The sequence below is a fragment of the Mus caroli genome, unplaced genomic scaffold (genome assembly GCF_978045245.1).
Source record: "Mus caroli unplaced genomic scaffold, Mus_caroli_1 scaffold_18, whole genome shotgun sequence".
Lineage (NCBI taxonomy): Eukaryota > Metazoa > Chordata > Mammalia > Rodentia > Muridae > Mus > Mus caroli.
The window spans coordinates 32,952,841-32,966,686 of NW_028227273.1; positions in this window are offsets into that span (position 1 = coordinate 32,952,841).

Genomic DNA, 13,846 nt, shown 5'->3' on the forward strand with positions numbered 1-13,846 from the left:
TTCATTCTCTTGGATATACTAGGCTTCTCTTCTGTCTAACCCCATACCTGTTCCTGCCTTCCTCTTTCCCCCCTCCTCCCATCTTCCACCCAGGTCCCTCCCTCCCTCTGCCTCCCATGATTGTTTTGTTACCCCTTTTAAGTGAAATTGAAGCATCCTCACTTAGGCCTTCTTTCTTAATATAGCATTTCAGAAATCATCAAACCAAAGTTTAAGGACTAGGTAAACATCACAGTAGTAAAGAACTTGCCTAAAATAGCAGGTCACATCTGGTAACATACACTCCCAAAAGAAAAGATGGAAATATGATTTTAGTACTGAGTTGGCTTTTTTGTTTTGTTTTGTTTTGTTTTATAAAGCAGTAGATGAGAAAAATATAATCAGCTCAACCTGAAAAGTGAGCCTCATTCATAGATGTTTAAACATTAGGCAATGGTCATTGCTTTCTGAGGTGTCTAGTCATTTAGCTTAACGAACATTAATTGATAATGCACGATATCTAAATCTCAGAGGAGTGCACAATGTCAGCCTGGGAGCTTTTGTTTTTCTGTTGCATTGGAGAGATCTTAGAAATGACAGAGCTGTGCCAGGATGATTTTCTTCTGTTTTATTTCTCAGTCAATGTGGGCAGTTGAATATAAACAAACCCTGAAACACTGAAAAAAAGCAGTCTTAGATTTACATATCTCTTCTAAATTGAAATTTGTTTGAATAACTCTCAAATCAGTTTTTTCTTTTAATTTTAAAATTCAACGGATGGGTTTTTCTTGTTAGGAAAATGTAGCTAATATTTTCTAATTTTCTTGATTATATAAATTAATCACAGTAAAATGATATTCAGAGTTGAATCATAGTAATTGTATCTAACCTACTCATTGGAAAATATAGATGCTCAACTTATTGTATCCACCTGGTAAATATTTCCTTTGTGAAAATGTCATATGCAATGTACTCTATGACATTTCCTAGATAACTCCTCTTAGAGTTATAAACAAGTGTTAAAGCCAAATTCCTTAAAAATAATGATAGAGTATTTTTGATAATTTAACTGCATGTGTCAAACCACAAACACTTAAACAGCATCTCATTAATTCACCATAATGTAAGGGTTTATATATGACACTTTTATGGTTTTCTCAGTTTCTTGTTTTGGTAAGGAGAATTCAGATATATTTGCAATTAATTTTATTTTGCAAGTTTTTAACCTAGTCACTTAATTAAAAATATTTTAATATAAACTATAAAAAGAGAAAAAATCATTGTGTACATTCCAATATGAAGGTTGACAATAGGGAATATATCAAAGTTTGAATTGCATGAAGTATTTTCCTCCATTGAATTCTTGGTTTCTATGGTCAGATCTTACAGTTTAAACTTGTTTTCATTATGTTTTTATTGTATTTTCTAATTTGCAGTTTTAAAAACATTTATAATTTTCTTGCAATAAATATATACTTCAGCTCTTTACTATTGCAGTAGAGAAGCACGCAAGTGTTAAGAATATGTTTCCTGTGGCTCATCTTAAGTCTGTTTTCCTATGCATCAAACACTGGCTACCTGCCAGGAGCTGCCAGTGGAGACATGCTGAGATAACAGCTTTTCTCATAGTCTTATCAGAAACACAATGATTCTCCTGTGCTGTGTGATCAAGGAAAGAAAGACAGGTTCATGACTTGGAAAATTTAAGTAAGATTCCCCCCCCCCCTTGTGCTTAAAAATAAGTAACAAATCCCATGGAAAGGGCTCACTTGAAACTTCTCTCTCTTATTTAAATTCTAGTAGTTGCTCCTGGAGTTCCATGGAGAACTCCAGTGTGACTCAGCTTGCATTAATCATTTGAACATTTTTGTAAATATTTGAAAAGTGCATAAAGTATACGTTACTTGAGTTCCCGAGTAAGGTGTGGTTACAACAATACAAAAAATTACTAAATAACCTAGGGGAAAAATAAAGATGATAGGAAAGGAGAGAGACGGTACTAACAGAGCCACTCTGCTTAATGTAAGGACACTGTCCCAACCTGATTGCTCATTGTACATCATTGGCAGGGAACAGGAAAGAGTAGACACTTGTGCATTTAGGGGATGTTGACCAAAAGGTACACAAATGGGGACTCCCAAGTACTGATTAAATTCCAGAGTAATTCACCGAACATTAGCAGGTTTGTGGAGCACATTTAAATCAGGTCAAACTTGGGGAGGCCTATGGCAATCACAGCCAAGCAAGTCTCAGCACCGCCAAGCCACCAAGGCACCAAGCCACTGGATTTTTATTAAGAGTCTATCTACAAAGTTAATGTGTGAACAGGGTGCTTGGAAATGGAGTATCAATGAGAATAGAGTCCATTATCTGCCTCAGCCATTCCTGGACTATCAGGCAGTCCTCAATTAGTTCCTCCTACAGGAGCTAGATGCCTTTGCAGCTGTGTGGCCTGACAGTACGGGCAACCATAAGGTCAGGGGTTTATGGAGAGGTGGCCTCCTCTTTAGCTCCTACAGAGTGAGACAGGAAAATAATGCAAACCACAATTGTAGGTGGGGAAGGAGATAGAAAGGCAAAGCAAAGGAGAGAGGGTAGAGAGGAGAATAACAAACACTAAAGATATTTGGGGTAAAAAAAAAAAAGGCAGTATGGAAGCTTCCAATGTTTTAAGACTTTCATTTATCTATGTTTAAAGTTTAATTAGAGATACCCTGCTTGGGAGAACTGATATAGGTTAACACATGAAGAGCCCCAGAAACTCTTCAATGAGTTGTTCACAGGGTTAGGGTACCAAAGACAGGGCACAGAAGGCAGGTTATTGACATTACTGCTGGCTATCCACCAGAACTTAATAGTAAGACCTTATCATTGAAGATACCTCACACTTTGGTTACAGGACGTGGAAACAAGTAGATTCATGATTCTGGCATGAAAGTTTTCCTCCTGCAACATAGCTTTTACTGTCCTGAAAGCTATGTAAGCAGCTGGAGGAGGAACATCATCAACAATCTTAGCTGTGACCTCTGGAGCTACAGTGAGAACCACTTTGCAGGATGTTGATTGGGCAATAGAGGCATGATGTTCAAGGTGCTGTCAATCATTTTCTAAGTACACTTAAGGCCTGCTCTCCTCCACAAGAGGAAAACTGGGCCGCAAACATGGTCAGCAATCCATGGCTTAGTGGGTGCTAAGCCCTAGATAACAAGCTAATAATATTTAATGGATATAAATATCAACTGCCTCTAAATTCAAGTCTCTTACTCACAGATCATTCCGTTCTAAGCTTTTATCAGCAAATCTTTTTTTTGTTTTTTAATGTGGTAGATGGTGGTTAATGCAGAGGCTCATAGCTAGTGCAAGTGTAGATGATAAGTCACTATAGAGTGCCAGTCCTACACAGGACCCCGTAGAGACCACCTCAGTCAAGTTTCCTGGAACATTATGGGTGAAGGGATAGAAAAATAGTAGTAGCCAGGTGTTGGGATAATTGCTGTGAATTAAGGTGTGTGAGTTCTTTCTAGGTTAAGCACACATGAACTCGCAGCATGAGTAGGGTTGCATGTAGAAGACCTGTAAAAGATCAAGCTCTTGGTAGCATTACAGGAAGGATGGAGGATAGTCTTCCAAGACTCCACCCTTAGCTAAGGTGCTATTAACCATGTGATGTGACCAATGCAGAGTGGAAGGTCAGGTTTTTCCTGAGTCTGCCCCTGCAGGATTGCCCATGCTATCTCTGTTTCTGTCTTTATCTCTCTGTCCCTATTTCTAGTTCTGTCTCTAATCTCTATCTAATTTCTATCTATCTATGTATCTATCTGTCTATCTATCTATCTATCTATCTATCTATCTATCTATCATCCATCTATCTCTATCTATTAACCCCCACCCCCCTACAGAGAGAGAGAGAGAGAGAGAGAGAGAGAGAGAGAGAGAGAGAATAAAGACAGATGAAAAAGTGAAAGTATGGGAAAATAAATGTAGACAACATATTCCCATATTGAGTATTATCAGCCAATACCTCCCCCAGCCTCATTCACATTCCCTTCTTTAATCTCTGTACATCTCTACACATCCATCCATCTCATCCCCTTCTCTTTTTTGACTAGGTTTACACTTCCATTGTTGATTCTGGAATGGCACAATTAAATTTTGACTTGCAGCTTCCGTTGCTCAGTTGCTTTATGAATGATTAAATGATGGTTCAGAACACCAGGGCTCAGAAGACTGAACCAAGAGCAGTAGCAGTTGTGTGTTCCATGCTGCTTCCTGTCATGCCGCTGTGTGCATTGGTAGCTGCTCTCTCTCCCTCTGGTATTGTCTTTATCCCAGATGAAGCCTAAGCTAAGGATGAAATATTTGCAATTTCTAAGCAAACACATCTATCTTGTATTTTAATGTTCTCCTTTCAGGTTTGGGGTGATGTATCCCGAGCTTTTGTCCCCGCCGGCAAGAACACACTCAGGACAACCGGAATCTTCTGCAGCAAAGCTTTATTGCTTACTTCTCAGGAAGATCTCGACCCCAGAAAATGGAGTCCCTTATATAGCACTCAGCCATGACGTTTCAGCACCTGATGTGGCGTGACAGCTCTTGATTCGTTGCTCGCTCATCACACCACTATTACACCCCGAGAATGGGCAGTGACTAGGAGTGAGTTCACTCTCGCACTTGCGCACAAGGCTTGTTTACTAGTTTGTCACAGCGGAGGCCAGCGCCATCTTATAATGGTGATTGCTCGCGGCACGCGCACGGCTCTCCACAGCGATTACTCGCTGCACGCTGCACGGCTTCCCACATCTCCCCCTTTTTATTTTATTAAATTGAGGCTGGGCTAGGTCTGTGTAATTATGCCCATCCGCTGTGGCTCCTGTCTTAGGTCGTTCCTCCAATGTCACAGCCTTTTCCTGTCATAGGGTAACCCTATCGCCACTGGGCCCCGTGTCTTAGGATGATCTGTGCATGAGGAAAGTTGCCCGTCCCTGGATACCGCAGTGCTATGTGACAGTAACTACTAAATGACCTAGGGCGAACTCTACAAAAGAGGCCAGCCACCAATGTCAACTAATTTTTGAGCATAGATAGCCAGATTTCGGGGGAGGCGCCTTGCTCAATGGCAGCAAGTGCTTGAGCTATCACAACCTTGTCACGTGTTTGTTGGGTTCTGAGCTTGCAAACCAACCAGACCATGAACACAAGTCCACAGCAGGTGGCAACGCCAAATAAACCCACCCCCACCCATTCCTTAAAATAAGAAAATGCAGATGAAATCCAGGAGGAGAGGCCCTCTGTCAATGACAGGTCCACTCGCGTTGAGTTGATCTTTAAAACTGCCACCCTCAGGGCCTCAAGAGTCTCATCGAATCCCTCAGACCAATTTCCTGCAAGATACAAGGAAAGCTGTCTAGACAGATTAGCTGCATAAGTAAAATTTTCATATTGGACACTGGTAATACACAGAGCTTCCAGTTTTCTTTCACAACCCAACTGGGCCATCTGGTATAGAACTCCTATCTGTTCTTCTGCCAAGTCAAGGCGCTGATTCAATATCATCAGCCCTCCCTTTAACTTGGTACTAGCAGAAGTTTGGACAGTGATGGCATCAGCCAGATCTGCTGAAAGCTGATTTAATTTTGTGCCTGATTGAACCGTACTAACCATAGCATACCCTGCAGCTGTAGCAGCAGCTGCACTGGCTGAAATTGCTATGATCACGGCAGCAGTAATTCCAAAATCTCTTTTTTGTCGAAACAGGGATAAGGTGGAGGGTGTTTCCACCGGAACCGGGATCCAACGTGGGATCCGTGCTACCATGGCACGGGTGTTCTTTGTTATGTCCCAACATTGAGAAATCCAACAAGAATCATTGGAACAGACTTCAAATGAATCATTTGAAAGAATAAACAAGAAAGGGGGGTAAACACAGACTGGGGTAGATGGATAATTAATCTGGTTTACCAAAGTTTTATTGAACCCAGTGATCTCTACACTGGTATTAGTATATCCATAAGAATCCTGGGAGGCAGCATGTATTCCCCAATACTGAGCAAATCTTGAGATGCCATTAAAAGAAGCCTTTCCAACTGCTCCTCCCTGGATAAAGATCAAAGGATTGAGTTCTGTACAACTGCCATTGACTCCACAAAGCACCCACTTGTGAAAGGGATGCATTCTAAAGTCCTGTATGAAAAGTCCCTTTTTCATAACAAATTCCTTCTCTGGATCATCTATCATGTTGGGAGAAAAGGAAAAGGTTTTACTCTGATCTGCCCAACGAGTGATGGAGGATTGACAATCAGACCAAGGCAATATCAGCCCTTCATCTTCCAAGCTACAATGAGGGGCTATTTTTGGTTGGTGGGGACGTTCTTTGTCTGAAAAGTTAGGTGGTAGAAATGTACCATTAACCCAAATTGCCTCCTGCCAAAAGGTCCGATTTGTAAAGGTTATTTCTGCATTGGAAGTATCTTGGGTTGTGCTTACCCAACCTCCTCGGTGCTCATTAAACTTCCCCAAAACTCGAGCTGTGAGGTTGATACATTTTCCTGGTCCATTCATTTGAAAACATAAAGAACCCTGTTCTAATAAAGAGCGATTTTCCCCTAATGGTGCTCGGGTGGGATCATAGGGTAGATATGGCAAATCTAATGTTTTATTAGTAGTAAAGAATTTTGGAAAAACTATAGCATTATGGCGAACTGGCATTGGTTTAGGGAAAGTCGAGAGAATGGCCCATCTCTGTTCGCCCCTCATACTAGGAACCTGAGACAAGTTCAGCATTGTCAGGATCAGGAGCAGTCCTCGGGAGGTCTGCATCTTCTGCACCATCCTTGATGAATATCTTGCGGGTGAGTCGTTCCGGCAGCCAAAATGGGTTGTCTTCACTCTGTGGAAAAACACAAACAGCTCCCCTGGATCTTATCAAAATAGGATCCGGGCCTTTCCACAGACCAGTTAAGACATCCTTCCATTTGACCATTTCTTTTGGTCTATCAGGGTCTGAGCTATGTCGATCAGCTGCAGAGCGACCTTGCTCGTCAAGATTCAAAAAATTGAGTGTAAAGAGTGCCATAGATACAGCTACTCTTGGCACTGAGGGCAGAGTCTCATCAACTCCCCTTTTTTGTTTTATGAGATAAGACTTAAGTGTACGGTGAGCACGTTCCACAATGCCTTGTCCTTGAGGATTATAAGGAAGGCCAGTCAAGTGAGTGACATCCATTTGATGACAAAATTGCTGAAATTTAGTAGAGGTATATGCTGGCCCATTATCAGTTTTAAGAATTGTGGGCTTGCCCCAAGCACTCCATGCTTCTAAACAGTGCTGTATAACATGAGAGGCTTTCTCACCTGTTAAAGGTGTAGCAAACATAACACCAGAGCAGGTGTCAATGGAAACATGTAAATATTGATTTCTTCCAAAGGAGGAAATATGAGTGACATCCATTTGCCAGACCTGTAATGGTCTGATGCCTCGGGGGTTTACCCCTACATGAGGAGTAGGCAGAAATTGACAACAGTTTTGACATTGGGTGACAATGTCACGAGCTTCTTTCCTAGTTAAAGTGAAACGGCGGCGTAATGTTTCAGCCGTCACGTGGAAGCGTTTATGAAACTCCCTTGCAGCCTCTGACTGCGAGGACAGAGCAGCAGCCACGATTCTAGTAGCTTTGTCTGCCAAGTCATTTCCATGAGACATGGGGCCAGGAAGGCCAGAATGAGCCCTAACATGAGTAATATACACAAGATGTCTTCTATGTAACAAGGCTGACTGAATTTGCTGAAAAATGTGAGCAAGCTTGCTAGAGGGTCTAATTAAGCCAGCAACTTCAAGCATATTAACTGCATTGACCACATATGAAGAGTCAGATACAATATTGAGCGGTCCCGGAAAAGTTTCAAGGACTTCTAGAACTATCAAACACTCTACAATCTGGGGTGATGTCTCATTATATTGTTTAGATGTTACTTGGCCATTTACTACATATGCACCTATGCCAGATTTGGATCCATCTGTATACACTACTACCCCATCCGGAAGTGGGTGTTTGGCTGTTATTACTGGAAACACTATGGCTTGGCTTAAGGCAAATTGTAAAATTGGATGTTTTGGATAATGATTATCAATTTGTCCTGAATAAGAGGCAACCAAGACTGCCCAATCGTTTGTTGTTGCTGCCAGGGTTTGAACTTGAGCAGAAGTATAAGGTACGATTAGCATATGAGGTTCTTTCCCAAAATAAGTAATAGCTGCTTTTATCCCCCTAAGTGCAAGTTGAGCAATTGCATTAGGATACCACTCAATGATTTTTGCAGGGGAAGCATTAGGATGGACCCACAATAAGGGTCCTTTTTGCCATAAGACTGCTGTTGGTAACTGTGCAGTTTTTAATATGCACAATTCAAATGACTTTGACTACTCAATGCGTTGTAATTGAGCATCTTGTAAGGCCTTTTCTATCGTTTGTAAAGCTTGACATGCAGCTGGGGTAAGTGCTCTGTGGGAGGAGATGTGGGTATCTCCCTCTAATATGTCAAATAAGGGCTTTAATTCTGCTGATGGAATTTTCAAAAATGGTCTTAGCCAATTAATATCTCCTAGCAATTTTTGGAAATCATTCAAGGTATGTAGTTGATCTTTGCGAATCTCTAATTTTTGAGGAACAATTTTGTCAGGATAAATGAGTGACCCTAGGAAGGCTCCCATTCGAGCAACTTGCACCTTTTCAGTGGCCACCTGCAATCCCCATTGCCCTAACGTTTTTATTAATATAGGGTATGCATCTTGCAATAATTTTGAATTTTTATGGCAAATCAAAATGTCATCCATATAAATTATCACCTGTAATGATGGAAAATGCTCTCTAACTGACTTAAGTGCCAATTGCACATACAGTTGACACATGGTGGGACTATTCGCCATCCCCTGAGGTAGGACCTTCCATTGGTATCTTTGATCCGGCTCTAAATGATTAATGGCTGGGATGGTAAATGCAAATCTTTGCCTATCTTGAGGGCATAAAGGTATAGAGAAAAAGCAATCTTTAATATCTATAATTATAATTTCCCAATTTTTGGGTAAGGCAGAAAGCAATGGTAGCCCTCGCTGAACTGGTCCAAATAGACGCATTTGTGCATTAATGGCTCTAAGATCATGTAATAAGCGCCGTTTGCCAGATTTTTTCTTAATTACGAAAATAGGTGTATTCCAGGGTGAGGTAGAGGGCTCTAAATGACCCAAGCGTAGCTGTTCAGAAATTAGTTTTGTAGCTGCTTCTAACTTTTCAGAGGAAAGAGGCCATTGAGGAACCCATACAACTTCCTCTGTAAGCCATGGTATGGGCATGGAGCCCTCAACGGCCCCTAGAAAAAACCCAAACCTTGTCTCCCATTATTACCTTTTTGAGGGATAGGTTCAAGTTTACCCTGCTCTCCTTTCCCTAATCCCCTTCCTTCTTTATAGCCCATTTTCTTCATTATTTGAACAGCTTGTGGCGAGTATTCATTAGTCAAGGTCAGTCCTAGTGCCTGTAAAATGTCTCTCCCCCAGAGATTTACTGGGAGTGGTAAAACATAGGGAGTGAATCGTCCTGTTTGACCTTCAGGAGCTGTCCAGCTCAAAGAACGGGAACTAATAGTGGGACAGGACTGATAACCTAAACCTTGCAAAGAACGTGATGACTGAGTAACGGGCCAAGTTTTTGGCCACCATTGGGAAGACAGGATACTTTTATCTGCTCCTGTGTCTAAAATCCCTTTAAATTGTTTTCCTTCTATAACTAATTCTAAGAATGGCCTGGAGTCAAGAGGCATCACTAAGTAAGCAGAATCATTTCCAGTAGAACCAATCCCTCTGGTAGCTCGAGGGACACCAGAGGAAGGAAAACAGCCATGTAGGCTTGGCAAAATTATTAACTGAGCTATTCTATCCCCTTGTGAAATAGAAAAGACACCCTGAGGACAGGAACAGAGAACTTGAAGTTCCCCTTCATAGTCTTGATCTACGACTCCAGGGTGAACAATAAGACCTTGTAAGGTAAGGGAGGCCCGGCCCAATATTAGGCCAACACTCCCGGATGGCAGAGGTCCTTTATAGTCAGTAGGAATAGGCTGTACCCCCATTTGGGGCATTAGCATGAATCGGGTGGTGGTACGGAGGTCCAACCCAGCTGATCCTTCTGTTGCCCTGCGGACTGTGGGGTCCACCTTTTGCCTGTCGAGGTCCCATATGTTTTCGGGCCCTGAGACCTGAGGGCCCTGTACTGGTTTTTTGGAACGGTCTCATTATCTACTGCTTGAGGGAATCCTGGCTGCAGGGGCCTGCCTCGAATGTCCCTGACTGAACGACAATCTCTAGCCCAATGATATCCTTTTCCACACTTAGTACACAGTCCTGGTGCTCTCCTTTTGACAAGGGCTCTACAGTCCTTTTTTAAGTGTCCTGGTTTGCCACAATTATAGCAGAGTTTGAGCTCAGCCATGTCAGGGCGTTTTTGCCCTTGTAGAATGGCAGCTGCTAAACCTGCATTAGTGAGTGGCCCTCCAAGCTCACGGCAAACCTTCAACCAATCCTGCAGTCCCTTGCTCTTTCTAGGTGTAATAGCCGCCCTGCATTCCTGGGTAGCCTGTTCATAGATCAACTGTTCAATTAAAGGCATAGCTGTTTCTGGATCCCCAAAAATTCTCCCTGCCGCTTCTGTCATTCTAGCCACAAAATCTGAGAATGACTCCTGTGCGCCCTGGGTGATCTTGGTCAAATGCCCACTTGCCTCTCCCTTCTTAGAGAGTGCCTTCCATGCCTTAACTGCAGCAGCTGAGATCTGAGCATAAGCTCCCCAATGGTAATTTGTCTGGTTATTAGCGTGTTGTCCCTGACCTGTAAGCAACTCAAAAGTCCATGTTCCTTGGTCCCCTTCAACATTGGCATTGGCCCTTGCCTGTGCTTGGCAGGAGTCTTGCCACAAAGCTTTCCATTCTAAATACATTCCCATGTTAGGAGATGCGGCTTTTACTACGGTCATCCAATCGCCAGGGGTCATTGCCAGAGTCGCAAGCCTTTCGACTTGGGCTACAGTAAAGTTGGCATTGACTCCATAGTTACGAACTGACTCTGCTAATTCTTTAATCTGTATATACTCCACTGGGGCATGAACGCGTCCACCCTCTGCGCCTTCGAAGACTGGGAACGCTTGCTGCACTTTTCTCTGTTCCTCTTTTGAAATGAATGAGTCTGATTGATACCTCTGCACGTAGGGCGGAGGTGTACTAGGACCCAGAGGTTGCGGATCTGAAGATCGCATAGTGATTTGACATTTGTCTCTAGCTACTTTTGCTTTCTTTATGTTATTCTGTAACTGATTAGCTCTTCTTTCATCTAGCTGGTATCTTTCTTCCTCTAAGTCTGTTTCCTCAGAGGAGCTAAGTTCCTTATCCAATTCTGAGCTACTGACAGCTAGTGCCTTAAACTCATCTAATGGCGGGTAGAGGCTCCTTTCCTTATGTGCCTCTCCAGTTCTTTCTCTCTTCTTCTCTCCCTTTCCATCCCTTTTTCTAATCTCTCCCAAGGCATTCTTTCCTTTATATCTCTTTTCCTCGGGCTCAAGGCCCGTGGAAAGGCCTAAATTCTTCGGTGCACCTTGTTTCGTCCCAACTTTCAATCTCTCTCCCCACTCTGCCTCTGATAGACTGTCTTGAATTTCGTCCAAAATCTTCTGCCCTGCTTCTACCATCTGCTCACAATCCTCATCTGTTAAGCACGATCTCACCAATTTCCATAACGGCATGACCCCTGCTTTAAGTTTGCCGTTCTTCTGTTCCCTAACTAGATCTCCTTTCAGTTTATCCCAAGAAGTGACAGTTAACGAACCTGAGCAAGCATACCATGGTGCCACACGGTCTACCTCCCTGACAAATGCCTCTATACTCTTAGTGGCGATTTTTAGGCCACACTGCTTCAGGACTGACCTTAACGCCACTACTACAGAGTGAGAAATTCCCATTCTGCCGCTATCCAGTCCTGACCGTGACTGAAACTAATCACTGTCCAGGCACTGTCCAGGTGCTGTCCGAGCCTGACTGCGACTGGGAACCAGTCAGCAGTTCCAGTGGTGGAAACAAAACGAAACTGAAAGGGAAAGTGCGATCGCCGTGCAAACAATCATAAGGGCATTTAACTCTGGAGAAATTTCAAGACAATACTTACCTTGCAGAGCTGTAGTGTCCCGCAGTTCTGATTCCGCCCCGCGAACGAGGGATCTTCCTTACGCCGGTGTGATGGTAGTTCCCGGGTCTTCGGCGCCACTTATCCCGAGCTTTTGTCCCCGCCGGCAAGAACACACTCAGGACAACCGGAATCTTCTGCAGCAAAGCTTTATTGCTTACTTCTCAGGAAGATCTCGACCCCAGAAAATGGAGTCCCTTATATAGCACTCAGCCATGACGTTTCAGCACCTGATGTGGCGTGACAGCTCTTGATTCGTTGCTCGCTCATCACACCACTATTACACCCCGAGAATGGGCAGTGACTAGGAGTGAGTTCACTCTCGCACTTGCGCACAAGGCTTGTTTACTAGTTTGTCACAGCGGAGGCCAGCGCCATCTTATAATGGTGATTGCTCGCGGCACGCGCAAGGCTCTCCACAGCGATTACTCGCTGCATGCTGCACGGCTTCCCACAGTGATGGAATTAAGTCATCCCCCTTTTATGGATTTAGGATTCAAAAGAGATCTGGAATATGTGTCAATGGAATTCTGTTTCTGCAGTTCCTTTTGGAGAAATAAATGGTCGCAGAAACAAGTGGAGCTAATTTTTCTCAGTCTAAAATAAACGTTATTATGTATTTATATTTGATGTAAAAACTTTATTAACATCACCGATGGCAATTGAATATTATCATTCTGCTATTTCTTATGCACTACTTTCTATTCTTAATATTTCTAAGATGACAAAGTGTACACATGAGCACTAACAAAAGATAAACGGAGGACTTTGAAAATTCCAAAAGGACTCAGTAAGTGCAATTAAGAATTACCCATGAAAGACCTGATCCTGTCACTCTTCTGCCATAAGGCAGCACAGCTGAAGTGGTGAATCCCCCCAGCCTCTGCCACCTTTGAAAATCAGTAAATCTGCCACAGGGTCATGAGCAGGGACCAAAGACTTATTGCAATAAACATTTTTGAGGGAAGATGTGTGGACAAAGGAATAGACTGTGATACACACTGTGTCACCGGACAGCTTCCATGATGAGATGCTTTCAATGTTTTCTATTTAGAGGGTGTTGTTTGTTTTTGTTTTTGTTGGTGTGTGTGTGTGTGTGTGTGTGTGTGTGTGTGTGTGTGTGTGTTTATTTGGAGGAAAGTCTGCAAGGGCAAAGCAGGAATATCAGGGGACCGGGCAATGAGCAGGAGTGAGGTGCAAGATGGAAAACTTGCAGAACCAATAAGAAGTTTAAAAAAGAAAAGAAAAAGAAAACAAGATCAGCAATATTAAAGAAATTTAAAAGCAGTTATACTACATATTTAAAATAATAACATTACCCACAAAGTGTAGATCATAATTGCAATAATTTTAATGCACTCTCATTGTATTTCTATTACAGTAAGTGTCATGTGTCTCATCATTTCCTTATCATTGTGTTTCTGCTGTTATGATCTCATACAACTCAATTTATACATCACCAAAGTACCTCAAAAATATTCCACTAAAAAACTGGGTTACTAACTTCTATATTCTTAGTTACCCACTTCTAATATCAAATGTTTAATAAGGTTATTTAAAGTATTTTTGTAGTTAATAATAATAATCCTTTGGTAAATTCAATATTATGTAACAGATTACTTAGAGATAAATTAGTGACTCTAAATT